Source organism: Montipora capricornis, chromosome 8 (genome assembly GCF_036669925.1).
Source record: "Montipora capricornis isolate CH-2021 chromosome 8, ASM3666992v2, whole genome shotgun sequence".
NCBI lineage: Eukaryota > Metazoa > Cnidaria > Anthozoa > Scleractinia > Acroporidae > Montipora > Montipora capricornis.
In genome coordinates, this window is record NC_090890.1 from 6,964,624 (window position 1) to 6,992,123 (window position 27,500).

The 27,500-nt window shown below is 39.8% G+C and overlaps 1 protein-coding gene and 1 long non-coding RNA gene across 2 annotated transcripts in view; one reads left to right on the forward strand and one right to left on the reverse strand.

The window, feature by feature from the left end:
* The window catches only part of LOC138059330 (3'-5' exoribonuclease HELZ2-like), a 349,076-nt gene that overhangs the window by 108,267 nt on the left and 213,309 nt on the right, over positions 1–27,500 (reverse strand). The window lies entirely within an intron of this gene.
* LOC138059339 (uncharacterized) lies at positions 12,930–19,023 on the forward strand. The gene is made up of 3 exons (XR_011134198.1): positions 12,930–13,338; positions 15,274–15,384; positions 18,580–19,023. It is a non-coding gene; the product is annotated as an uncharacterized lncRNA (long non-coding RNA).

Below are 27,500 nucleotides of genomic sequence, written 5' to 3' on the forward strand. Positions count from 1 at the left end.
GCGACAACCGGAAATACGTCTGCGAGCGCAGGCTACTCACTGAGGGTGTGCTTGTTTTCTTTTAAAACTCGTGCGGTGTTCAACAGAAATTCATTGCCAAACTGGTGAATTTCAAAGTAAGTTTCACTCGAAAAACCGATATCACACTCCTTGCTTTGTGATTCATGTGATATCGCCTTTTAGCGTAAAATCTACCATGGAATTCACTAGTGAGGCAATGAGTTTTTCTACAGAAGAAAGCAAAGGAAATTATTTAATTATTAAAGCAGCAACCGGGAACATCAAAACGCGGACAGTTCGAAACTTTTTATTTTCACAAACCCTACAGGCAGTAAGATTAAATAACCAGGGAGCTCCGCTTTTAGGCTTGGCTAAATCTATATATTATTTACTAACTGTGACGTTATGTACAACACTGAAACCAGACGGCAAATTCTCTGGTTAAATTTTTCGATTTGGATGTCAGAGAAGGAATTGAACACCTTGAGTGGATGTGTTTTTACAATTTGCTGGCTATTTATGATTTTATTTATTTTTACTCAACTCCGCACAGTGTTCAGGTAAAAAAAACAATTTAAGATTCAACTAATTTATGTTTAGTCAATAATTATTTGAAAGAAAGCTTGTTGTCCATTTCTTTGCTTAATTATCGAAAGAAATGGTTCTTCAGTGAAGGGTTTGATCAACAGTGATCCAGATAAGAGTCGGGTCTCGGGTCAATAACCCGACAAAGAAGGCTTCCCGACCCGACGGATGAAATATAAATATTTAGTTAAATATGAGAACAAAATTAAAAAACGAGCGATGGAACTTTCTTGGCTAAAAAGTACGTTTAACTCTGAAAGCGATACGAACGATTAACATTGTTCCCCGTAGTTCATTCAATGTAAACAACAACCTTGACCACAGGTAGCCCAAGCTCGATATATGAGCAGCTCTTTATATGATGACCTTTGCATTGTTACGTGACTCGAGCGATTTGCATATTTATAAGGATTTGTATGGGGAAAATAACGATTGTTTCTGTGACCTATGAAAATGTAGCGATTTAAATAAAAATCGTCTTACCTTACTTTAGTTGAGTGTTTTTTTCCCTCCTGTGTGGTCTTCGAGTCGATTTACGGCCATGCCTGTTAGTTTTAGAGGAACCGGTTTGCTCCCTCTATATTTTTCTTCCCAAGGTTGGGTACTCTCACGAAGCAGTCGATCCGATCCGCTGAAGGAAAACGGCCGTAAATTCTCTCCAGCAGCTCCAGTCGCCTCGAAATTCCGGGCAGAGCACGGACGATCGTTAATTTTTCCTTCCATGATCTTTGCTTGGCGTCGAATCTTAACAGAGGTCGAATATCACGTCGGCAATCTCTAAAAACTTTCCCGTTTTAAGCCATCGAAAGGATTTTTTCAAACTTCGCGTTACTCCAATTACTTCCACTCCGCGTAGGAGACAGTCCTTTGCTCCCATCAAAAATCAATACCCTTGTACCCGGCAGTTCTCATTACTCGTTGTTGTTCATCTGTGAAACTAAAGAAAGACTTTTGCTGTAGGATTTCAAGGAAATGAATTCAAGGAAGTGATTTTTGATGGGAGCAAAGGACTGTCTCCCACCCGGAGTGGAGTAATTGGAGTCTCAGGCCGGGTCGCTAAGCTAACTTTTCACCGTTGGAGTAACGCGAAGTTTGAAGAAAGCCTTTCGATGGCTTAAAACGGGAAAGTTTTCAGAGATTGCCGACGTTTTATTCGGCCTCTGTTAAGATTCGACGCCAAGCAAAGACCACGGAAGGAAAAATTAACTATCGTCCGTGCTCTGCCCGGAATTTCGAGGCGACTGAAGCTGCTGGAGAGAATTTACGGCCGTTTTCCTTCGGCGGATCGGATCGACTGCTTCGTGAGAGTACCCAACTTTGGAGAGAAATATATAGAGGGAGCAAACCGGTTCCTCTAAAACTAACAGGAATGGCCGTAAATCGACTCAAAGACCACACAGGAGGGAAAAAACACTCAACTAAAGTAAGGTAAGACGATTTTTATTTAAATCGCTACATTTTCATAGGTCACAGAAACAATCGTTATTTTCCCCATACAAATCCTTATAAATATGCAAATCGCTCGAGTCACGTAACAATGCAAAGGACATCATATAAAGAGCTGCTCATATATCGAGCTTGGGCTACCTGTGTCTTGACACAAAGTGATCAGTGCACCTTTGTGGTTGCCTAGCACGTGATCAATTTCTTTCTTTTCACAGAACATCATGACCTTCTGCTTGATTTATAGAAGTCAGAGACTGCTGAAATTTTAGTGCTTTTACCATCGATTGTCATTAATATTTCGCTGAGAAATTCTGAGTTTTAGATAAAAACTATGTTACTGTTACTGTTAACTCCCCGCTTTTGCGATACTATTTGGTGCAAACGTATTAATGCCAAAAAAAACTTTGACATGGTATCAGATTAGACTGAAAAGAAGAGGAATTATGAAGCGGAAACAACATGTTCAGTCCTTTCTTAATTTGTGAAATAAACGTTTGCTTAGTGCAACTGCAAGACATGCATGACATGCAGGAAAACGTCCGTCAGAGCAATTCTGCAGACTATTTAACTTAAAGAAGAAACGAGTGCGCTTTACTCAAGAGCGTATTTTGTTATCTTTGAACTGAATTTATTACCAAAGCTTTAAAAAGTAAAAGACCTCAAAACGGGACAGGACATTACAAAAAAATTCAACGTGTGAACGTGTGACCCCTCAAATAGTCTACATGACCCCCCCCCCCCCCCCCCACTGGAAAAAAATAACTAGAATGCTGCAGTTCAATACGACCCAACTCAGCGCCTTCTGTTTTTGTGTAACACGTACCGCAGGCAGCCCAGTTTACGCTCAGTAAACGTCTAGTTGCTCGCAGAAATCGCTCACTAGGCAGGCTAAATGGCGAAGAGATCTTTTACAGAATTGCTACATCGAGCAGTTGCTCCGTTGTCGATAAAGGATTTAGTGGTGGCTTGATCTGATAAAACAGCTCGTCTAAGGGGGAAATTTGCTCACTGTTCTTCCCACTGGTTATGGGAAAAGCCTCATTTCTTAAGAAAAACAATGCTTGCGTATTAACTATTAGTCCTCTCAAAAGTAATGCGAACGATCAATTCAAGGAAGCCTCCATAGGGATTTCGGCTGACTGGTAAACAGACTCCTAAACGATTCAATCTTACGAGATCCTTGTGTTTTGCACCGCTGTGGAGCTCCTAGGCCCGGTTGTTCGAAAGCCGATTAACGCTAATCCCAGATTAAAAATTTATCAAAGAGTTTATTTCTCTACTCCCAAATGCTCTTCAACGCTGATACTAGGCAAAACGTTACATAAGAAGAGTTCAATTTTGAAAAACAAAAATAAGAAAAAGAAACTTTCACCAAAAAGTTGAAAAAATGAACCGAAGTTTACGCTAATCCTGGATTAGCCGTTTTCACACTAGAGGACGGGAAACTAGTCATGACGGGTTTTTCGTCTGACGAGTTTCCTGTCTGATATGAATTCGTGAATAGTAACATATCCTATTTGAATCCTTTGTTATTAATAAGGGATGGGCACATCACTCCGGTCGCTGTGAGAGAACGACGCGCAGCGACGAAGGATTCAGTTTATTTGGCACAGCGAAGGGGCAAGAATCAGGGTGCTTGGAAAGGAAAACAGTCCTGACGATGCAAAACAAAGCATTCTTGACGACGAGCTGAGCCAAATAAGTGCGCGATAGATAACCGCCACCCGAAGATGCGGGAGGGGTGGGAGAGTCGCAAATTTCGTCCCTCGTGCGGTGACTTGCAAGACGCTTTCTTGACTTCGAAATAACTTTTAAACCTTTACTAACCAATAGGAAGGTACGAGAAATCCGAATATCTAAACGGCAACTTACGAAGTGTAAATTATCGCATAATCAACAGATTCCAACAGGATTTGAATATTAACATATCCTGTTGGAATCCTTTGTTATTAGCGAGCTTACGCAACAGGACGGCTGGAAGACTCAGGACGGCAGAATGACGAAAAAATGTCGCGTAAGATTGGGAATGCACAGTCTCGCGCGACATTTTTTCGCCATTCTGCCGTCCTGAGCCTTCCAGCCGTCCTGTTGCGTAAGCTCGCTATTAATAAGGGATGGGCACATCACTCCGGTCTCTGCAAAAGACCACTAGACCAACTGTAAGAAGCAAAACGCAACTTCTGGGCGAGAGAAGGTGTGATTTATTACTTGGTACACCTCTTCCCATACTTTAATAAACCCTCGAACTACAAATACACCCCCAAACAATGAAAACGCTGTTTGAATGCCAGGCGCCGGGAAAACCGCCCCCTGGAAAGGTGTCCCACCCACAGAGATCCAATCCAGGCACTTGTCTAAAAGTGGCCTTGTTGACAGCTTCAAGGGGGGTTAAAAGGAACTTGACTTTAACTTGCCACCCTGTTTACTTGTAACTTTGACCGGCCGTCGCATTTTAAATTTTCAGACTAACACTTCCATGTGGGTGTTTTGTTTTCGAAAGTCGCGTATCAACGAAAACGGTGGTAAAGGCTATCATCATGTGCTGCGTAGTTCTATAAAATATATGCATTCATAGAAATGACCCCTGCTCTCCAAGGTGAAAGTTAGAGGTCCAGGAACTTAGTCTTATTCGCAGGGCCACCAAACGTACGAAGGACTAAACCTTGACTAATGACATCAAGGCTAGGGTAACAGAGTAGCTTTGGTCAGTTAGAGATCAGCCCCAAGAGCAGGGTCGAGCAATTGTAGATGTGACCTCCCTTCATATCACTTGCACCTCTAGCTATAGGTCTTTGGGTGACACACTTCTCAGTAAAATTAAGGCATGGCTATTCCCTCTGTTTCTGCAGAAGGGGTGGTCTATAATTTCGGGAAAAAAAGATTAATTATATTGATACTGCGAAAAGTATTGATTTTAAACCACCCCCTAAGTTTGTGGGGTTCCACCAGGAGAGCCTCCTGAGTTTATTGGAAACAGTGTACATTATTTCCATTCATATATATTTCTTGTGTTCTTCTCAAGAGCCCATGGCTCAATCTAAGGGATGTTTCACATTTTTAGAATGCCCACCTATAACTCAATTTAGGAGTTATCGCCAAAAAAAATACTACAGATATAGTGAACATGAACACGGTTTTATTTACTATATTTTATATTTGTTTGCAGTAACATTCCAAAGCATACTTGAAAAGTTTGTTTTCTAATCAAAGCTTGCAAAGACTTGGGAAAGGACTATAACTTCTTATGAAAAATCATCTTTAAGGAGGTCCCTAATGCCTTTTTAAGAAGAAACCAACTTTTACCAAGGTCAAGGCTGAATAATAAAACAATATTAATGTAAGGAAAGAGGACAAAACAAAGGTACTCGATTAGTATCAGGCATGTGAAAATAGGTGATAGGGTATCGGGTGATACCACCCCCCTGTTTTTCAAGGTCAAGGTTCATTTTTCCGAATCACGCATTAGGGGCACTTGCTTTTATTGCTGAAATGTGCTGTTCTCATAACGTAGAGCATAATGGCAGCTCATTTTATCCAAACGTTATTTTTTTTTTAATTGCAGGATATTTGCAAGTAAAAATCGGATTTTCATGAAAAGATCGAAATGGGGACGGGTCACTAGTACCCACCCCCTAAAACTGGATACTTATGAAGTACCATTGTTTTGACCTCTTCCCTAAAATGAAACGTTTACTATATAGACACAGATGAAATGCACAGATTTCTCCAGTTACCAAAATGTGGTTCTTCAGTTTGTGTTAACCCATTGACTCCAGGGGGTTCCCCATTGGTGAGTAAAATCGTCTGGCGTTAGACAGAGTAAATATTAAATGTATCTTCTCATGTTGAAAATAGATGTCTTACTCATTTGCTGGACTTACTCATATTTCCTGCTTTCATCATCATATTCGTCGCTTGATGACAATTTCTCATCGGAATCACTAGATAACACTTCTTTAGCCTTGCTGCTGAGGTCGACCATGTTATCACAGCATTTTGTGAATATGGGGTCTAAAACTGTAAAGCAATCCGGTGTATCTCTGTCATTAGCAGAAAGGTCGCTTCCACTTCTTATTTTGATGCACAAAATAACCATTTGAACTTGGATCTCATTTGGCCAATCGTGAATCGTGCCACTGCCACTGGAAAGACCTTCTGCAACGCGTCTGTCCTCGGCTTCCTCGATCATTTGCGTAAAGATACTTTCATTTGCAGTTTTCTTTAAGGCTAGTGTTACTAAAACATGCACCCAAGGTTTATCTCTATTTTCGTCGGATAATATTCATTCTACAAAGCAGGAAAGCTCCTTTTTCTACCATGATTTGATTTTAGTTTCAGTCTTCATCTTCTCCTTCTTCTTCTTCTTGGGCGCCATGATTGTTACCCATAATTCGCTGCCCGCTCTCTAGGCCCAGTTTCTTTACTGCGCGAATTACGCAATTTCCATCCAGTTTCCCGTCTTGAGCGTCAATTCAAGACGAGTTTCCCGTCTCGATGAAAAAATCGTCCACAAAAAATCGTCTGTTTCGAAGGAGAAATAAGACGAATAATTTCAGACGATTTCCCGTCAAAAATTCGTCTCGTCCCGGTTTCACACGTCGACGTGTTTTCCGTCTCAGACGAGTTTTCCGTCTCTAGTGTGAAAACGGCTGTTAAGTTAATCGGCTTTCGAATAACCGGGCCCTGTAGTGTATTTTTAATGCCGACACCTTGGGATTTCGAAGCCTTGACATTATTGCAGAAGCAAGTGCGATACACTATTTGTAGCTGTTCCTTTAAATACACAAGCGCCAAGAACAAGGTGTTAAACCGCCGAACAGAAACTTGTGTTGGAAAACCTAGTAATTTCGGCGGGCTTGCTAGACAACAAATTTGTTCGGATTTCAGGTGCTCTGACATTTCTCTTAGAAGCACTTTTGTGACCTTTTGTCTACAGCATTTGGAACCTCTTTATAACGGTTTGCTGCCGCGTTCAATTTATCTTCCCAAACAATTAACTTATACTTGGAGGCCGCCTTCGAGACGAGTATCTGTTTTCTAATATTGCTCTATATTATCGTTATTTTCCCTGTCAATTTTGTTTAGCTTCTCTTACCTAAAGTTCATTTCCGCTATGGAAGACCAAAGAATTGCTTGGTCAATTTATGACAGCCGATGACATGCATGACAAGTCAAGTGGGCGGCTTTCAAAATGCAGGCTTTGTCTGCAAGCATTTCCTTCTTCGTCTCATTTATCACGCGGCCAAAAGGTTAAAAGTCTTTCATGTACAACGGAAACGCTTGCTACGCAGGCTATTTATCATGTGACTGAACCATTGAAGACGTGTGTTTTGATGTGTGATGTCATCAGACAAACTGGCATGACGCAACATCATCACGTGGATATTTTTCCATTTGTTTTCCCATTTCTCTGACTACAGACCTAATCGGCTAACTCAGGTCAACTCAATGTTGTACATAATCTAAAACCTCCCGGGATTAAGATTCATTGTGGATTGTGTTTGCATGATAATGTAGCATTAATATTTAAATGATATGGAACAAAACGTTTTATTCCCAAAGAGTTTGGATCGGGTACAACATTGAGTTAGCCGATTTGATCTATTGTGTTGTGTACACTTGCTTTGAGTGTTCTTTAACATTTATTTTCAAACCAGCGTGTTCTATATTGAGTAAATGAGCTCAAGACTGTACCAGCGTACGTCTTCTTATCGGTCCGGCGCCATTATCGAGTAGAGGAGTTTGTTTTTTTTCGTTTTGTGACCAAAGTGTGCAAGGGTTTTACTTACATTTCTGTTGTCATTGTGTTATTGTTAACGTACTATTGGATTCTAAAAGTGATACTCTGATACGAATTTGGTTAATCTGCAAACTATTTATTATATTCATTATATTTGACTGTCTCGTTGGCAATGAGCGATGGCTACTACTCGTTCCCTAAGTAAAATAATGCGGAAGGTCCTTCCCCTTCCTGGATGGGTGTTTCGAAAACTAAGACCTAAGTAGTTTTCGCACTACGAAAACTAAGACCCGGTCTTAATCAGTGGAAATTACGGGGAAGAAACCCGGGAAAATTTACCGCTAGTCAAAGATTTGGGCGCTGGATGTTGTCTCCATACTACATAGTTTCATTTTAACAGGCACGTACAACGCCATGACACGCTTGAATGTTGTGTGAAAGAAAAACAAAACAGTGACATTCGCCGATGCTTACTTCTTGGCGCGCAAACTAAAGATAGGGTATTCGAATAAGGAGAAAGTCAGCCTGTTAACCCTTTGGTTGTAACCACTACATTGAATGTGATACTCGAATTATTTTGTCAGTGCACATTTGTTATCACGGCTAACAAGTCCACAATTTCGCCGAAAGTCACGCAAACCGTAGATGGTCAATCTTATTATTATGAATGATAGGGTACTGAAATAGTTTTACATGAAAGTTTCTCCGCATTTGCCTCACTCACAAGCTTATTTTTCAGCTTATTACAATGAGGATATCAAATATCATCTGTTAAGGGGTGGGGGGTACATCGCGCTATTCTGGTACCTTGACGCATTCGCGTTTGCGAAATTGTGGACTTCTTAGCCGTGATAACAATTGTGTACTGACAAAATAATTAGTGTATCACATTTCTAGTGGTTACCACCAAAAGGTTAACAGACTGAGTTTCTCCTTATTCGAAAGACCCTATCATTAGTTTCCGCGCCAACAAGTAACCATTCCCGGTCTTGGTTTTCGTAGTACGATAACTAAGACCCCGGGGTCTTAGGTCATAGGTCTTAGTTTTCGTAACACTCAGTGTTTCCTCGATAAACACCTTATAAAATAGTATAATTAATCGAAGCTTATACAGTTAACTTAAGGTGATTCCTTGGTTTTGAATTGCGCAACCCTACTGCGCATAATTTCTTGCGTCATTGACGCGCGCAAGGAATCACTATTTTCTCCTGAACGAGCACGATGACCCCCCTTTTTAACGATGTTATGTATTCGTAATAGGTACACGTACACGGAAACCATATTTTCAGGAGAAACTGAAAAGTTGGATACTAGAAGTTGTAGTATTTATATATGATGCCGTGAAACTGCATTTGGAGCCAGACACTGTGCGAGGTGATGATGTCGCTTTCCAATTTGATTACATTGCTTTGCAAGATTGAGCAATTTGAAATCACTTTACTAAAAGATTTTAGCCCGGACAAACAAGTAGGCTCAAGTTTTCAGTAATATTCACTAGCTTTAGCTATATAACAACAATTTTTTCCCAGTTGATTAAGTTTCGAACGCTTCTCGCGTAATTTGGTTAAAAAACACTTAAAATAAATGGCTTGCAGCGCGAACTTCACGGTGACCCCATCTTTTTATTGCATTTTGTTAAATATCCTGTGCATGAATATCAATTGTGCCAAGTTTGACAAAAATCTGGATAGTACGTCATTTTCTAGGGAATATACTTAAGGTGCTTCACATGCAATGTCGGTAAACGTCAGCAGATGGCATGTCGCAAGGCAAGCAAGGTGTGTTCTAAACCACTCTTGCCGCTCTTCGGTGAGGCACATGATTTCCAGTGAATTATCTCTTATGTATTAGCGTAGCCTCTCCACACAGCAAAGCCATATAATACTGCAGGCATGCAACTTTATGATACAAATCCAATAGGACATCATTTCCTCAGAAAGAACTCTTCGTTCAAAGGTTCAGTTTGTTTTCAACACTTTTTCTTGCGTCTATAAAGTGCTCTGTCCAGGAAAGTCGGTCATAAATAATGACGCTCGGGAGACGAGTGTGAATAAGTGCATGTTATGCAGGATAAGTGTGTTTGACCCATTCGATCCGATCCCGCCCAAAATTAACAGAATATCGTAGCCGGATAAACGGTCTTTTCATCAATAACAAATCATTGCTTCGCACTTTGCAGAGTGAGGAGTTAAGAAGTTTTCTTGGCACCAGGTGTTTAATTCCGATGAGGATATATTTAAAGACGTCACAGCGATATCTACAGTATCGCCAACGCAATAGACATCGCTGTCGTCTGCATACATGAACACGCGTACGGAGCCAGAGCGGACTGAATTTGGCAGGCCATTTCAGTAAATGACAAACAAAGTGAGGCCCAATACTGCCCCTTGAATGCCACTGAATGCCACAACTAACGTTCACAACATTAGATCGCTGTGTCCTAAAGAAGACTGAGTTCGGTGCAATAGATATTCTGTCAGCCATGAAAGCATATTAGGTCCAAACTCGTATTTCAGCTTATTTAGTAATATCGCACGAGATACTCAATCGAATGCCTTTCTGAAATCATAAACGCAACTGCCATCGCTTTGTTCTCATCAACAGACTCTCCAGGTTTCAGATAGGTTTATAAGCAGTAATTACGACGGGTAACCCTCTCAATAGGCCCCACTATTGGTCTGCGTGGCTGACATATCATCCTGAAACTGCCCAACCGAAAACTTCTTAAAGGTTTCTAATGTTCATAAATTTTGGCGGCGGCCGTTTTTGCGGTAGTCTAAGCATTGCATATATCAGAGAATGGTCAGAAAATCCCAAAGGTAGAACGCCTTTATGGTAATGAATTCACCTTTCTTCTGACAATTAAATCTATTATTGCGCTCGATTCAAGTGTGATCCTAGTCACGGGGCAGTTGATAATGCTTTGCATACCGAAAAACCGGAACAAATTCAGTATTCCTTTAGTTTTTCGTTGAATTCGTTTTCTATGTTTTCAATTCCAAGAAAATCACTGTTAAAGTCTCCAAGTAGGATGATGGTGTCAGACTTCATATCATCCATGCATTGTCAAAAACACCATATATACACTGCATTTGTGCGCCATTTTGTTTGACTTACCCCGAGGTTAGAAATAAATAATAAAATACAAAATTATTGTCAATGTGAACTGCAATAAATAATAAAATACAAAATTATTGTCAATGTGAACTGCACATCAAGCAGTAGTCTAAAGGTTAGTACTAATGAGAGAACTTCCTTAGTTCACAGACCCAGTATACAAAATGGTGGACTACTACAACATTTCTACTGGTATCCACTGACCAGCACAATCATTTTGTCACAAATGCTCATAGCAATGTCTTGGAAGATTTCTGCACTCGCAAAGAAAGATGAATGGCACATTTCTGATACAAATGCATGCATGTGTATGTTTGTATGTATACAACTGTTATATTGCAGTAGGTCATAGAGGCATTTGTTTTATTTGTCACATGGAAGCATCGAATTAAGCTCACTAAGGTTATAAGGCCTCGATCAAAACAACAAACTTTCCATGTACTGAACGTAATATCCAAGTTTTGGGTCCATGCACTCAAATAATTAAGTTCATCCGTTGATTGAGAGGTGGAACTTACTATGTTGTAATACTTGCCAGTAACTCTCAAAAACAGTAATTAAAACATACAGTCACTGATGCCGACAAAGTATCCAGTTGCATCGTAATAAAGAAATGTTAAAACAGACAAAACAAATTCAGAAATTTGTTTTCTACATATGACCATCCAAATGGTGGACAATTTTGTTGAATATTGGCTAAAACCCAATGCAGATAATTTCGGTTTATGAAGTACATTTGGTGGTTTTTACATGTAATTGGTGAAACATCATTTACATGTAGGGGGTCTTTCTTGATTAATCGATATTTATTGTCCAAGTCGAATTGACACAAATCACGCATGTTACATGTCCAAGCCTTCAGAACCTTGTGCACTGAATTTCTCTCCTTACTTCTGTTGGAGATAATTCAAAACTACTATTTGTGTTAACATTATGTATTACTACCAGCTACGAAGCAACAAATCATGCTGTTTATACTGACACAGAAAACTACAGTGAACTTCAAATACTACATGTTTACTACTCTACACATTTCATAGTATTTATAAGTACACTTTATCTTACCTGTTTACAGCTGATTACTGATTATTCACCCAGCAATAGTAAAGGACTGTGAGAATCTAAAGGACTGGATAGACGCAACAGTGAACCATTTTTAACTCGTGGACACGCAAAGCGTAGGAACGAGTTGTTGTCAACTTGTGGGCACTGCGATCTGCAAAATGTGTCACTTGCCCACTCAGGTGTAGACACTCTTCGTAATTTGTCGGCCCCAAACTGTTAAGTCCGCTTGAGCACAAGATAAGGGTAAAGTATCCAAAACACAACGAGGCTATAATTATTTTAGTTCCTCAGTTACTTGTCGCCCGCTATCTCAGCGGCTTAACTATCACTTCATGTTACTGCATCTTCTTTTTAAGGGCCTATGACGTATTTTTTGGGGTGCGTTGCTAAGGATGTAATAGTTAACTAATTTGAGAGAATTTAGCATTATTTTGGTCAGTTTCCAACTTTTGCAAACCAATAACCCTGGATATGACGTCAAAGAAAACTCTAAATTTGTCTACGTGCTACTCAATTTGGGTATCATTCTCGTTCCCAGAGCTGCGATCTTCTTGGCCAGGGGCCCGTTTCTCAAAAGTCTCGAAACTTTACGGGGCGTTTTCGGGTGTCACAATTCCCTTTGTATCTCAAGAACGGAGAGGATTTAATTCATCAAACTTCACAGCTATTTTTCTTTTTGTTGCCTTGAAAACATATTAAAAGATCGGCTTTCTAAAACAAGCGGTTAGTAATTTCACAAATGGCTTTTCGGGCCCGAAAAGTTTTCGGGACTTTCGAGAAACGAGCCCCAGGTTCCAATTTTACCCCTCACGCAATGAATGCGATACGTCAAAACACAAATATTATAGACATGCGCAGTATGAATACGACTGATGGATCCGACTGATCAGGTCGGCAACCTCGTCCCCAGGGCCTTCTCCTCTGCGATTTTCAAAATGGCGGCTCGGAGAAGGCCCTGGGGACGAGGTTGATCAGTTCGGCTCAACGAGAATGCTATGGGGACTATGTTGTTTAATATCTTTTTAAAACGCGAAGTTTCAGCCACCGTTAAAGGCAAGGTTAAAGAATGGTACATGATCGAAATATCTACCGTTTTCAATTTCGATTCTTTCCCCTAAGTTTATACTGTACCTATTTTATTTACTTGAATGCGCACTGTTCGGTGCGTTGCTGCTTGAAGAAAATTTTCGCGACGGTGATGTTTAAGAGCAGTCATTCAGTTTGTCAATGGATCAACATTAGGAGTTCTGCGTTGTGTTCCTGTGAAGTTATTTCATTTTTCTTCACGCGCGCTCGAGGTAGCCAAACTGAGTTGTCAAGAATAGTGTCGTGCTGGGGAGCTGTTCGATCGAATTGAGGGAAGGCAACAGAAGATTGCAGGCAAGGTACGCAATGAGTTTTTCTAATTTTCAAACCTTGACGACATACATAACACTAATAATACAATACAAGATACTAAACACTTAACTTATAAAAATGTTGTAAGGGTAAACACAGTGAAAATCGGAAACCAGTGAACCTTGAGCACACAGTACACAGAATTTAGTAGTTTTATGCACCAAATCGCTCACTTAATTAGCTACATTTTGTACTTTGGCAGAACAATGTGGCAATTTCGATTCATCAACTACTAATGGGAACCTGCTCTTCATAGCTTGTCAGGGTATATCATTACTGTTATTGTCACGCTCTTAGACAATTAAACTCGAAGAATGAAAAGGTTAAGGCAATGTAATTTCTCTATCTTTATTTGTTTGAAGTTTTTTTGGAATGTCAGTTCAATCAGCAAGGGCATGTCTGAAACCTCGTTCGTCTCACCTAACTTATATTGTGTATTTTTAAACACAATACTATTACTGTCTTTTTTTAGGACAGTCAAATTATACAGGAATAAAATGGATCTGATCCATTAACAGATAATAAATCTACCATCCTGCACCTCATCTTAGTAAAAAAATTCGTAACACCAAATAAAATATTGTTCACAGTTTTTGGTACCTACTAATATTTACAACTGACATCAACTTCATAATTAAACCCTGGGTAGTTGAAAGCTGTGTCCATTTTTTTGGTTAATATCACTTGAAATAAATAACTCTTTTTGCCTTTACTTTAGATGCATTGAGGTAAAAAATATTCCTGTCACTAAAATTATTCTTTTGGCTTTTACAGTCAAAAGTGATCTATACCAAACTTTTGTTAGGTGCAATTCATTTATCTTACACCAAAAATTCGTGGAAAACAGCACCTAACGACAATATCCGTTGTTTATTTAGGGTAATTTATCCTAAAATCTTCACTAACCAATCAAGGGCTCATGCTACCAAGAGCAAACACAGGCTGTGTTTGATTTGCTGTATTTCAAAGAAAAGTGACTTCATTTTAAGCTTTAACACTTAAACTCAAAGAAACTGTAACTTCTGGCATTTGAATGGTCTGAGTCTTAAAAATTTCTGGAAATCTTTCCAAAAAAAAGTATCAGCTGAAAAAAAAAAAGGGAAGCACATACATGTAGGATGCATTGTTTAGCAACATCCAATCAGTGTGGAGCAAACAGCGTGACGGTTGCTCCTTGGCACACGAAATCCCGGCCGCGGATGCTGGTCGCTTCGAAAGCTGCATTTCTCGAAAATTACTTGGCGGTTAGCGCTTGGATTTTGAATGGATCTTCGATTGAATGGCACGAGAAGAAGCGTCAACCTTTCAGTTTATCTGGTGTTCGATTTGAAAGACGGGCGATTCTAATTTGTGGGTGAAAATCGGCTTGACGCTGGAGCGGTCGAAAATGAGCTTTCCACCCTTGTCTCTTTCTAAGGACGTGTAGTAACAGTCAACGGAAAATCCACCAAATCGCTCAAATTCACCATTTTCAGCCGCAGCAATGACAATACACAACAACTGAGGTTATTTTGAGCTTTAACATAGTCATTTCTCGATGTAAGTTTACTGTATTAGGACTCTTCAATATTTCCCATACATTTCTTTATATTTCGAACATACAAACAGACACACTGTTTGTGTGGGCTCCCTATGGTAGGAAACAACTTTTTGTTTTCAAATACTGTATGCTGTGATGTAGTGTAAAAAAATTCATAGCTTTATTTCAGCAATAAACTAGGGAAGTTTCAATGAAAATTCTTAAATCTCACTGGCGATGATCACAACTGACATGTAATTTTTAAAACCCTGTTAAAACTTAAAAAATACTGGTCACATGTGAGGAAGATTGACCATAAATTGACTTTAACCTTTCCAAATGTAAGTTAGTTCCCCCTTTTTGATGAGCCACCCCTCAGTCAGGTCTTATTCTTCATGCACAGGGACAGATGTTATGGACATATCCATGGGGACATCCAAAGTGGACACAGAATTAACTGATGAGGTTGGGAAGATACGCGGAAGATTTTTGATGCACTTCTGGCATTCCACTGGTAAGTCATGTGTTGAGAGCTCCTCACCATAATCCCACACCGTAAGTGCTGCAAGGTGCATTAGAGGTGGCACCAGTCCAGTGTCTCTATGCCATCCAATTGTTGTAGGCCTGAATGACCTCTGTTCTTCTAAATTTACAGTTCCTTTTGTCAAAGCTTTCCACTGAAGTTCAAGCTTACGACCTTCAGCTTTAAGAGACTGGATTGTCAGTGATGTGTCTTTGTTCAGTTTCTTTTCCTCCCACGCTTTAGGATAGACATCCTTTCCTCTAAGTGGGGCACTGACTGCACTACCTTTTCTGATGTTGTTGAGCTTTTTTCTTGCCTCTTGGAGAAGCTCTGTGGTCAGTAGTTGCCCATAGTCATTCATTGTCTGCACATGTGTCTGCCTTGCTGTCTCAGTGGTCCTACCATTAGTTTTACCACTGTGAATAGTGTTCTCGACAAATCAAGAAATTCATTGACAAATCATCTCGACTTGTCAAGAAATTCAAATAAGAATTTAATTTGCACTTGGATCATTGGGCAGGAGCTCAGCTTGATGACATTTTGCCAGACTGATGAGTGGTTATCTGACTTTGGCATCCTTTCTAGCATACGCTCTGCAAGCTGAAGACAGGCTTTTCCATACTTGAAATACCATTGTAGCATCTCATGGTAATATGTCCACCTTGTGTCAATAAAGGACTGTGGAAGGGGTGGCTCTTTACTTAAAATTCCCAGTGAAACATACATTGCCTTGTGCTGACTTGGCCGTTCATGGTGGAGCCAGGATATCTTGTATAATAATTGCAATATGTGGTTGTTGGGGTGCAGGGATGGCGCAGTGGTGAGAGCACTCGCCTCTCACCAATGTGGCCCGAGTTCGATTCCCGGACTCGGCGTCACATGTGGGTTGAGTTTGTTGGTTCTCTACTCTGCACCGAGAGGTTTTCTCCGCGCACTCCGGTTTCCCCTCTCCTCAAAAACCAACATTTGACTTGATTTACTTTCATTGTTCATTTCACTTTACAGTGTCCCCAATTAGCGCTCCAGCGCTAGAACGACTAGACACTTAAATAAAGTTCCTTTCCTTTCCTTTCCTGTTGTTCATATCACCCTTTGCCCCAAACCCAGCCTGGCACATTCTTCGCAACATTATATTAAGTATGTGTGGGTAACAGCCCACAAAAACATTTCCCTGTCAAATAGTTTAGAGTTGTTTGCAATCAATCCATTTGATTTACCCTTTTGGGTAGAGGCATTGTCCCCAACTAACCCTGAGACATTTGATATGCCAAATGTGTCATGAACAATGTGGAAATCGACATCTGACTGCTGTTTTCCTGACCCACTAGCTACAATGCTGTTAGCAAGAACATAAGCTCTTGGCTTGTTAGTTTCATGGCACCATGTGTGCACCCCCACAATGTACCTTTCCTCCCCTCCTTTGTTAGAGTCATCACTCCAAACATGAAAATCATATTTGCTGTTTGCAAATCTTTTACACAGAATTAATTTGTCTGCCTCCCCTAAAAGAACATTCCAATCTGACAAAGTAGTTGGGGAAACAATCAGATTTTTTGGGGGACTACAATTAAACAAAATACTGAAATTAAATGTAATGCAATTGGTGCCTTTTGGTTAGATAAAAGACATGCATGTTGTAAATATCTAATGCAAGCCATGAACATTACACTCCTATGATTTGCTCCATTTTTGCCATGGGCAAATGTATCCACAAGAGAATAACTGTTTACAGCCGATTTCAGTGCAGTGTATAGACCCGGGTTTTTGAAACATGATTATTCGCCCATCGTGATTCGACCATAATCACATGACTCTAACAAGAAGCGTGGAAACGGCGATAAAACTCTTCGATAACAAGCGGGAGGCAGAGCCTGCATATGTAAAATTAAGGATGGCAAAGCAAAAAGTGGCCATACGGATTGTTTTCTACCAGAAGAACAACCTTGAGCGTTTGGAAAGGGGGCAATTTGAGGCCCGGCGGCACAATCAGTAGCATTTCTTGCGGTTGCCGATGTAATCATAGCCGACAAAATATATTTTGTGATCAAAAGCTCGCTAATGCTCGCATTCTTTCATTAACAGATAGGTGACGATGGTGTATTAGCAGCTTTGCTGGAATTTTGGAACACCGTTTACGCCAGAAGAAAAGCGAAAAGTACGGAAATGACAAAGTTAGCCGGCTGCGATCAGCTCAAAAAGGGTTACTGCATTTAAAGTAGCAACATTTGACCAGAGAAATACGTTCTGCAAGGATTTCTTCGACGGCAAATTATATTTTCCTTCAATATGTATGTATCCTTTTTGAGTTTTGAGCCTCATGACTATTAGTTATTGCCAGAGTTGACTCAATTTGTATCACTTCGGCGGCGCGACAGTAACATGTCAGTTTCATTTTGTCATTCGCATTTTCAAGTTGTGCTTCAACTTTTAATAGCTACATCTCGGCAAAATACGACAACAAATGACACGAAAGTACGACAACAAATGACACTACAATGTCCGCAAAGCGTATGCACAATTAGGTATTTTACCCCGTACCCGAATTGTTCAATTAATTTTCTCTTCAAGTTTCAACACGAGTCGAAAATGTGTAACGCCATCCTATCAAGAAATGTAATATTTCACTCATCAGCGATTGATGATGGCTTGAAAATAAATTATTGCAAGGGACAATTTCTGCCCTCTCACGCGTGTTGGTATTCATTTTTATCTCCTGTGATGAATTCAGTGAAAATACCATGTAATTGAGGTTTACCTGCTGAATAAGAGACGTGATGCGCCAGTCTAGTTAAACCGCGTCGATCTGCGCTGCTTTTGCCGATAAAAGCAGAAAATCGTGACTTACATGTATCTTAAATAAATGCTACCGAGGTTTTTACCTTAAATTTCGTCGAAAATAGTCTTATGTTTACACTTAAAATCTCTCATCATTTACGAAATTTGCTGAGCTGTGGTAGCCTCGCAGTCGAATCACGACGGGCGAATCATGCACGGGCGAATCATGTTTCAAAAACCCGGGTCTATGCACTGCACTGAAATCGGCTGTAAAACATCTCCTTTTTGTTTGAGTTGGTTTTTCAGTTTTGTTGCAACAGATTTTGCCCCCCTTAGGTTTTTTATTGTGTCGCTTTTCTTCAAGGATGTGGTCTTCAACAATTTGTCTTGCTTTGTAACTTGTTTTTGTAGGGTCAGAGTCTCTTTCTTCAAATCACTGTTCCTTCTTCGCAGAAATACTGAAAACAAGGGAAAAAGTCACACAAAAATGTTATTGACATGTGGCTTTGAAAACAAATTATTTCATTAAATTCACGTTTTGAAAAGTGTGTGCCTTAAACTCTCTTTTCTACATTTAGATGTGGCTACTTTATTTACCGATGTTTTCTTTCAACCTTGTGAATGTTATTTGTCACTGCCGAGAACATTGGTTTTTTTATCAATTGTTAATGTATTTACACAGTTCTCTAAGTAAAGTTTTTGTCCTCTTGAACTCAAAATAAGCTTAAATTTATAACTAGAGAAAGGTAAGAAAAGTCTGAAAATTTAAATCTAGATCGCATTCGACAGGAGAAGGACTCCTCCGCGGTCCGCACAAAATCATCTACTGTGCCATTAAAAAATATTTTTCACGTTTTTTTCCTCCGAGTAATGTTTCTTTGCGTTAACAGAATTTCTGTGTTGGCATATATCGAAAATGCTTTGTTTCTTTCAGCTCTGCTACATTATTTAGTGTCCAAAATAAAAGCAAAGTCTGGATGCACAATTCGCGAATTAACACAGGATTAATATTAACAGCTGCGAAATTAGCTGGAAATTATAACAAGACCTTTTTATAGCGGTCAATTATTAAAACATAGTTTTAAGACGTTTGTTTCAGTCGCTCTAAAGTAAAACTTTCGTTTACCCCATTTTAAGGAGAACACGCTAACAATTTTCACCCCGCTAGCTACCCGCAAAAATGTACAAAGGATTTTCACAAGCTCCGTGCCTTTTCGTCGTGAAATTATTTTTAAAAATATTCAACGTTGTTTCACTCAAATGTCGATGGATGTCCGTTCTGTGGTCCAGTTGAACTTAACTTTCAACCTCAAGCTTATAAAGCCTTAAAAGGAATTATAACTGTACTGAATGGTCTACTGAATGAACAGGCCGGATGCAGGTCAGTTGTTTCACGCCAAAATTTGCGTCTGTTTACATTTTCCTTGTTGGGAAGCCCACTCAAAGCAGCCGTAATAATAAGTATGCCAATTCCAAAAAAAAAAAGACGTGAGTTATACATTTACCCATGTTTTCCCTAACCAATGCTTACCTATACTTTTTCGAAGCGTTTGGATTGTCCTTTTGAGTCCTGCATTTTCTGATGTTAGTCGTTTACATTCACGAGAGAGTTTGTCGATCCTCGCAAGCTCGCTTGCAAACTTGAGAAAAATACTTTCCGGAGTTGCTGCCGCTGAATCCTGACCACCAACACTACAACTGTTTTCGTCTGGTTTCTCTTCTGATTTTAGTTTCTTCGCCGGCTGATATTTACTAGAAAACTGCCCGCCGATAAATTTTCTTCGCCCCATTGACTGACATTTTTTTTCGCAACTTTCGTTGTAAACAATTAACGAAAGCAGCCCGCGTTTCCAGGAAACAGCAGTCTTTCCAGGAAAGTACTCTGCGCATGTCATAAAATTTTGGGGGTTACGGACATTGGGGGAAGGATCCCCTTGCGTGAGGGGTAAATTTAACAGTCCGCGATTCACAGACTTCCGGTCGTTCTGCGCAGTCTCGATTCTTGTTCAAAATGGCGGACCAAGCAAAATTGATCTCTTACACGAGGCGTTGAATCATGGAATGGAAATTCTAGATTTAAGCGACATCATTTTGAAAGAAAACAAGTACGAGGGTTTGAAGCTATCTGTGCTTGTCATTTCGCCGTTAAATACCTCAAATACTCGATCAAATTTTTATTAAAGATGAGAGAGGGAGGACTGAATTTTAAAAGAGAGATCGGTTAACAGGAGATCACGACAGGGATCAAGTTGCACTGAATTAAATGTTGTTAAATACATCCAGTGATAATACTTTCGCATGTGAAATGTTCTAAGCTCTACGGCAGGTATTTTTTGCAGGTTGCAGGTTGAAATTTCATTATAACTGGAAAACCGCTGGAACTAAAAAGAAAGGTAAAGCGATAGACTTGCCGTGACTGTTACATGAATAGCTAACCTTAGGCCCAAAAACGTTTCTTTAGGCCTAATTAGGCCTAAGATTAGCCGTTCATGTAACAGTCACGGCAAGTCTATCGCTTTCCCTTTCTTTTTAGTGCCAGCGGTTTACCAGTTATAATGAAATTTCAACCTGCAACCTGCAACCTGCAAAAAATACCTGCCGTAAGCTCTATTGAAGTAGAGACAATAATATTATAATGCGTAAGTAAACAACCTATAAGTATTTATAGAGGGAGCAAACCGGTTCCTCTAAAACTAACAGGAATGGCCGTAAATCGGCTCAAAGACCACACAGGAGGGAAAAAAACACTCAACTAAAGTAAGGTAAGACGATTTTTATTTAAATCGCTACATTTTCGTAGGTCACTGAAACAATCGTTATTTTCCCCATACAAATCCTTACAAATATGCAAGTCGCTCGAGTCACGTAACAACGCAAAGGTCATCATATAAAGAGCTGCTCATATATCGAGCTTGGGCTACCTGTGCTTGTAATAATCATAATAACAACAACTTTATTTAAGTGTCAATGGATTTAGCACTAGAGCACTAATTGGGGAAACTAATAAAATTAACTCAAATCAAATCAAATATGTTTTTTGTGGATGGGGTAAAACCGGAGTACCCTGAGAAAAACCTTTCACAGTAGAGAAGAGAACCAACAAACTCAACCCACATATGACACTGAGTTTGGGAATTGAATCCAGACCACATTGGTGGGAGGTGAGTGCTCCTACCACTGCACCACCCCTGCTCCCTGACTGACTGGATCAAATCTGTATATTTGCACCCAGTAGTCAATTTACTCTGTAACTGTTGTACTTCAAAGTTGAATTTAAGTTAAAATGAATCCAACCTAAATAATTATTGTTTGATTCCCAATATAATTTCCTTTGTATTTTAAACCTGTACTGATGATAAATAATGATGTTGGGAGACAAATCTTGATCAAAATTTAGCTACATGCAGGATGAAGTCATTTAAGTTGCCTGAATTTCACATAAATATTAATGTGTTTACATATTTTTAGAAAATATATATCATTGGACACCTTATTCTTACATCTTGGCACTAGAAAAACTGAGGAACTATATCACTCTTTTTGCACAGCTTCTTGCACTGGTCGTTCATATCCTTAAGGATAACTGCCTTAATTGCATCTCCAAAAACCATCTCTTCCATCAAAATGTTTCAAAATCTGCCGAGGTTTTGCTCCACTATTCATCATTGTTGACAGTTGTTTGATATATTCACTGTTGTATTCAGTTAACAAATGATACAAATCGAGAGTTACTAGACATCACGTCTTCTGTACACGTTCGACGCACTTAATTGAATTAATAGAACTGTAAAATAGTTGTTCTTAAAAATAAAACCGTAAAAATTCGCGGGAATCCGAAATATATTTCGATCTACGATCCTCGTCAGTCGTCCGCCATTTTAAAAATAAGAATACTTATATCGTTCATGTAAGAGACATTGGAATGGTCCACGCTTTCTCAGACCTCATGTACGTCATCACGAGACTTCTCATCTCGGTAGAACAACGCGTCAATGCGTGACTACAGCACGCGGAATCTGGAAATAGTTCCATTCGTTTTTAGAGTTCATCAATGAGTCTTCATCTACATTGTTAATCTTGACACCCTCAGATATTTGTCTAAGCATTGCGTCGTTAGAGTAGACACCGGTTACATTCATTTGAAACTGCTGTATCTCACTACTGTGTTTCTCTCTACAATGTTTCCACAAGGCTGATCGTTCCTCGCTCACATTGTCGCGGTTTAAACGGATCAGACTTCTGGAGCAATCTCTTAATTGCAATACCCGCCTTCTCTACCACTTTGATTTTAAATCCTTGCTGTTTTATCTCCTTTTGATATTTCTTCTGTAACTGTGAATTCGGTGTAGCCGGTACGAAGATTACTGGCTCATTTCCGCCTCGTTTGTACCAACTGCATTTCTTCCCAATCTTTTCCTGTTCTCGTTCTTCCTTTCTCCACTCTTTGGGCCGGTGTAACGGTCATTCTCCTTCTTGATCAGCTTTCTTTCTCTCTCTATATGCTTTGAGGGCCGAGTCAAAAAACCTCATATCTGAATTTCTTGCTATACCCCGAGTACTGCATTCTCAGGACCATTTCATTGACATTTTCTACTACTCGTTCCCATGGTAACATCTTGCTACAGTTAAGAAAGACCCTAAGGACTTCTTGGGTTAGTACTGTTCTCTTGGTACTCCAGTTTAGGGCAGACCTAACATTTATGACTGCTTCTGAAGCCATGCTTTTGGAATAGAACTCGTACATGATCACTGAGGTTTTCTCATTTCGTTTCTCTGTTTCTTTCTCTTTTGTTTCTATCCACACCTTTAAGTCGAGGATAGGCAGCTTTCTATCTTGATGTTTAGATGGGTAATCCACTTCAAGTTGTATTGATGGGTGGATATCGTTCCCTATTTGTTTTACCAATGTCATTGTCCTTTCGTCGTTACTGACTCCTTCATCCTCAGCGACAGATCTTTCATCCACGTAGGTTATACCATCCTTGTACCTCATTCCAACCGGTGTTGCTTGTGTAGCCATGTTGATATCAGATAACAAAAGAGTACGTGAAAGATGAAAAGGTTAGTAAGTGGAGCAACCTTGAGAAAGACGAAAAAGAAGTCTTGGTATCGTTGAAGAAGAAAGTTCAGACACAGGAGAATGTGATGTTCCAAACAGACAAGTCAGGTCGTTTTTCTGTAGACAGCCTAGATTACAAAATAGCCTCCCAACCCCACATTAATGGCAGCGTCGTGATTACCAAAGATGAACACGATCGATTACAACAGCTGATAAATGCACATTCAGTTTCTTGGGTTCGCATTTTGGATGCAGGGCGTGAAACGAATAACGAGGTTAGGATAAAGAATAATATGTTGAATAGTGACAGCCAAGTCGCACCACTATACATTCTACGTAAAGATCATAAAGAGTACAGTGATGAGTACAATGGACCCCCTGTTAGACCTGTGTGCGGAGCGATGGTAGGCTACAACTGCAAACTTTCCCACACAGTGAGCGTTATACTCACAGAAGTATGGAAGTCAAGAGAAAACAGCGCCATATGTATGAGTACAGAGAACAAGATAGCGGAAACGTACAGAGTAAACCAGAACCAGGAAAGCGACAGCTTGATTATCGGTTCTACCGATGTGGTTGCCTTATATCCAAGCCTTGATATAGATTTCACGATTGATAAGGTGTGTGAGGTTTTCTTTGAGAGTAACATCAGTGTTCGGGGTATCGATCATCTGGAGTTGGGCTTGTACCTTGCATTGACGACATCACCGGAGATGCTAGCAAAGATGGGCATAACAAATGTATGTCCAACGCGAAAGACAAATAGGGGAAGACCACCTACAGTTACTGCAAGTGGGAGTGAAGAGCAGAAGAAGAAACGGTGCAAACCATGGAACGTACCAATCAGAGAGCCGGATGGACATAGTAGACGTGTAATGCTGAGAGAGGCATTGAGAGTCGTATTGGCAGTGATTATGAAAAATCATGTTTTCACGTTTGATAACGAACTGAGGAAGCAGACAAAAGGTGGACCGATTGGCTTGAAGTTAACAGGGGTATTGGCCCAGATCTTCGTGATTTGGTGGGATAAAGAATTCGCCACGAGATTGGATGAGATGGCCATCGTTGTGAAAATGAACAAACGGTATGTGGATGATATCAACATGTCTATACAAGCAACACCGGTTGGAATGAGGTACAAGGATGGTATAACCTACGTGGATGAAAGATCTGTCGCTGAGGATAAAGGAGTCAGTAACGACGAAAGGACAATGACATTGGTAAAACAAATAGGGAACGATATCCACCCATCAATACAACTTGAAGTGGATTACCCATCTAAACATCAAGATAGAAAGCTGCCTATCCTCGACTTAAAGGTGTGGATAGAAACAAAAGAGAAAGAAACAGAGAAACGAAATGAGAAAACCTCAGTGATCATGTACGAGTTCTATTCCAAAAGCATGGCTTCAAAAGCAGTCATAAATGCTAGGTCTGCCCTAAACGGGAGTACCAAGAGAACAGTACTAACCCAAGAAGTCCTTAGGGTCTTACTTAACTGTAGCAAGATGTTACCATGGGAACGAGTAGTAGAAAATGTTAATGAAATGGTCCTGAGAATGCAGTACTCGGGGTATAGCAAGAAATTCAGATATGAGGTTGTTGACTCGGCCCTCAAAGCATATATGGAGAGAAAGAAAGCTGATCAAGAAGGCGAATGACCGTTACACCGGCCCAAAGAGTGGAGAAAGGAAAAACGAGAACAGGAAAAGATTGGGAAGAAATGCAGTTGGTACAAACGAGGCGGAAATGAGCCAGTAATCTTCGTACCGGCTACACCGAATTCACAGTTACAGAAGAAATATCAAAAGGAGATAAAACAGCAAGGATTTAAAATCAAAGTGGTAGAGAAGGCGGGTATTGCAATTAAGAGATTGCTCCAGACGTCTGATCCGTTTAAACCGCGACAATGTGAGCGAGAGGACTGCCCAGTGTGTAGGACAGATGGGAAAGGACCGTGCAATAGAGAAAGTGTGACGTATGAAATTAAATGTACCGGGTGTAACAACGTTTAAGTTGGAGAAACATCGAGGAATGCGTATACCAGAGGGAAAGAACACTCATAATCGCTCGGCAATAAGGAGGAACGATCAGCCTTGTGGAAACATTGTAGAGAGAAACACAGTAGTGAAATACAGCAGTTTCAAATGAATGTAACCGGTGTCTACTCTAACGACGCAATGCTTAGACAAATATCTGAGGGTGTCAAGATTAACAATGTAGATGAAGACTCATTGATGAACTCTAAAAACGAATGGAACTATTTCCAGATTCCGCGTACTGTAGTCACGCATGGACGGGTTGTTCTACCGAGATGAGAAGTCTCGTGATGACGTACATGAAGTCTGAGAAAGCGTGGACCATTCCAATGTCTCTTACATGAAGGTTATAAGTATTTTTATTTTTAAAATGGCGGACGACTGACGAGAATCGTAGATCGAAATATATTTCGGATTCCCCCGAATTTTTACGGTTTTATTTTTAAGAACAACTATTTTACAGTTCTATTAATTCAATTAAGTGCGTCGAACGTGTACAGAAGACGTGATGTCTAGTTACTCTCGATATTCAATTACGTTCTTGGCTTCGATATATGAGATTTTACAGAAAAAATGATACAAAATAACATTAATATTTTTAATGTGAATTTTAACAATGACTGCGCACAAATAAATTATTATTCGTGGTCTTCATCTTCAGTTTGTTGGTTTGAGCAAATTATTGAAAGTAATAAGATAAATGACTAACTTTGTTGTTCTAAGAGTTATCATAATTACTGGGTTGCCAGTATGGCAAACCCAGTCGGAATCTGCGTCTCATTTCGTCGTTTTTTCCGTGTCGGTAAAAGTCTTGCCTCTCACTCCCCTGCTAAGTCCCCTGCTAAGTGAAGGCTCTATGCACAAAGGCTTTGTGCATAGAGCCTTCTGCGCGTATTTTCTTAGGATCGAGAGGGTAGTTGGAAATGCGTAGATTTCTCTGGTGGACACAGTAGAACGATTAACTTAACCGGCAATGGCGTCGAAAGTCATGTGACGCGAATGGCATTTTAGTGGATCTTTGAACAAAATATACCCTTATGAAGCTCAATTAATGGCAAGAGAATTGGATACTGAACAAGACAGGCAGTGGAATCTTAAAAGCGACGAGTAATGGACAACAATCTGTCGCCCGTCGAGCCGTAATCAAAGTGAGCTGTCTTCCTAATATTTTGCCAAGTGTGGTGTTTTGTACAACACTGAAACTAAATGAACAGTTCTCTGGTAACTCAGTATGGGTTCAACAAAGACAGAGAAGGAATCCATATAGTGGATCTGTTATCTCAGTTGTCTCGCTATTTGTATTTACCTGTTGTCAACTCTGCACTCTTCCGGTAATAATTGGAAATTTCACTAATAAGTCATTGACGTGAATGGTGTTTTAGTGGAGCTCAAGAATGGATCGTCAATTGGATGAGCAAGACAGCGCTGAAAAATAAATATCTGGATTTTAAGCGACAAGTAAAGGTCTTCAACAACAATTTCAGTTTTCTCCTTTGGATATCAAGTGAGCTTTGTTTCTAATATTTTACTAACTTGGTAGTATATAAAACACATAGCAATTTTTTTATGGATTTAACAAATTAACATTGAAGGAATCGAACGCCTTGAATGTATCACAGTGTTTACTCAAGTCGCATCTTAGTTGTCTGACTCAACTCTGCAAAGGTGTAAAATATTTGGAAATGTGACAGTGAAGAATTATTTGAATGAAAGTTGTTGTCGCTTTTGTGCTTCATTATTTACAGTCAAGGTTCCGAGTCGAAAAGGGTTTGATGTGAACTGTCAAAAATGTATTTAATTGCATCTCTTGTTTGCACGCACGCAATTGAAATAGGAAGGTTTTTTTGCCTGTAATAGTAAATATGTTGTTTGTTTCAATTAATTTTTCGCTGGAAAAGGATTTTGCCGAGATATTTCCGGCCTTTGTCAACTTTAATATCATGTTGTGTAATTTTCGAGCTTAACAAATTTGCATACCAGGGTTGAAATGTGATACGGGAGGATTGTTGTGATATTGCTCTGTAAGCAGGAAGGGTTCACGAAAATAAACAGGTCTGTTGGAAGCGTGCTTGAGTTTCAACAAAATGAGCCCCAAAATCAGCAAGAAGTTGTGATGCTGATGAATAATAAAGTAGCTGCTATTTCCAAAACGATGGAATTACCTGGTGACCTCATCTTGGAGGGTAAAGAGAGTAAATTTTTGATTTTCCAGAAACAATGGTCAACCTCTGAGA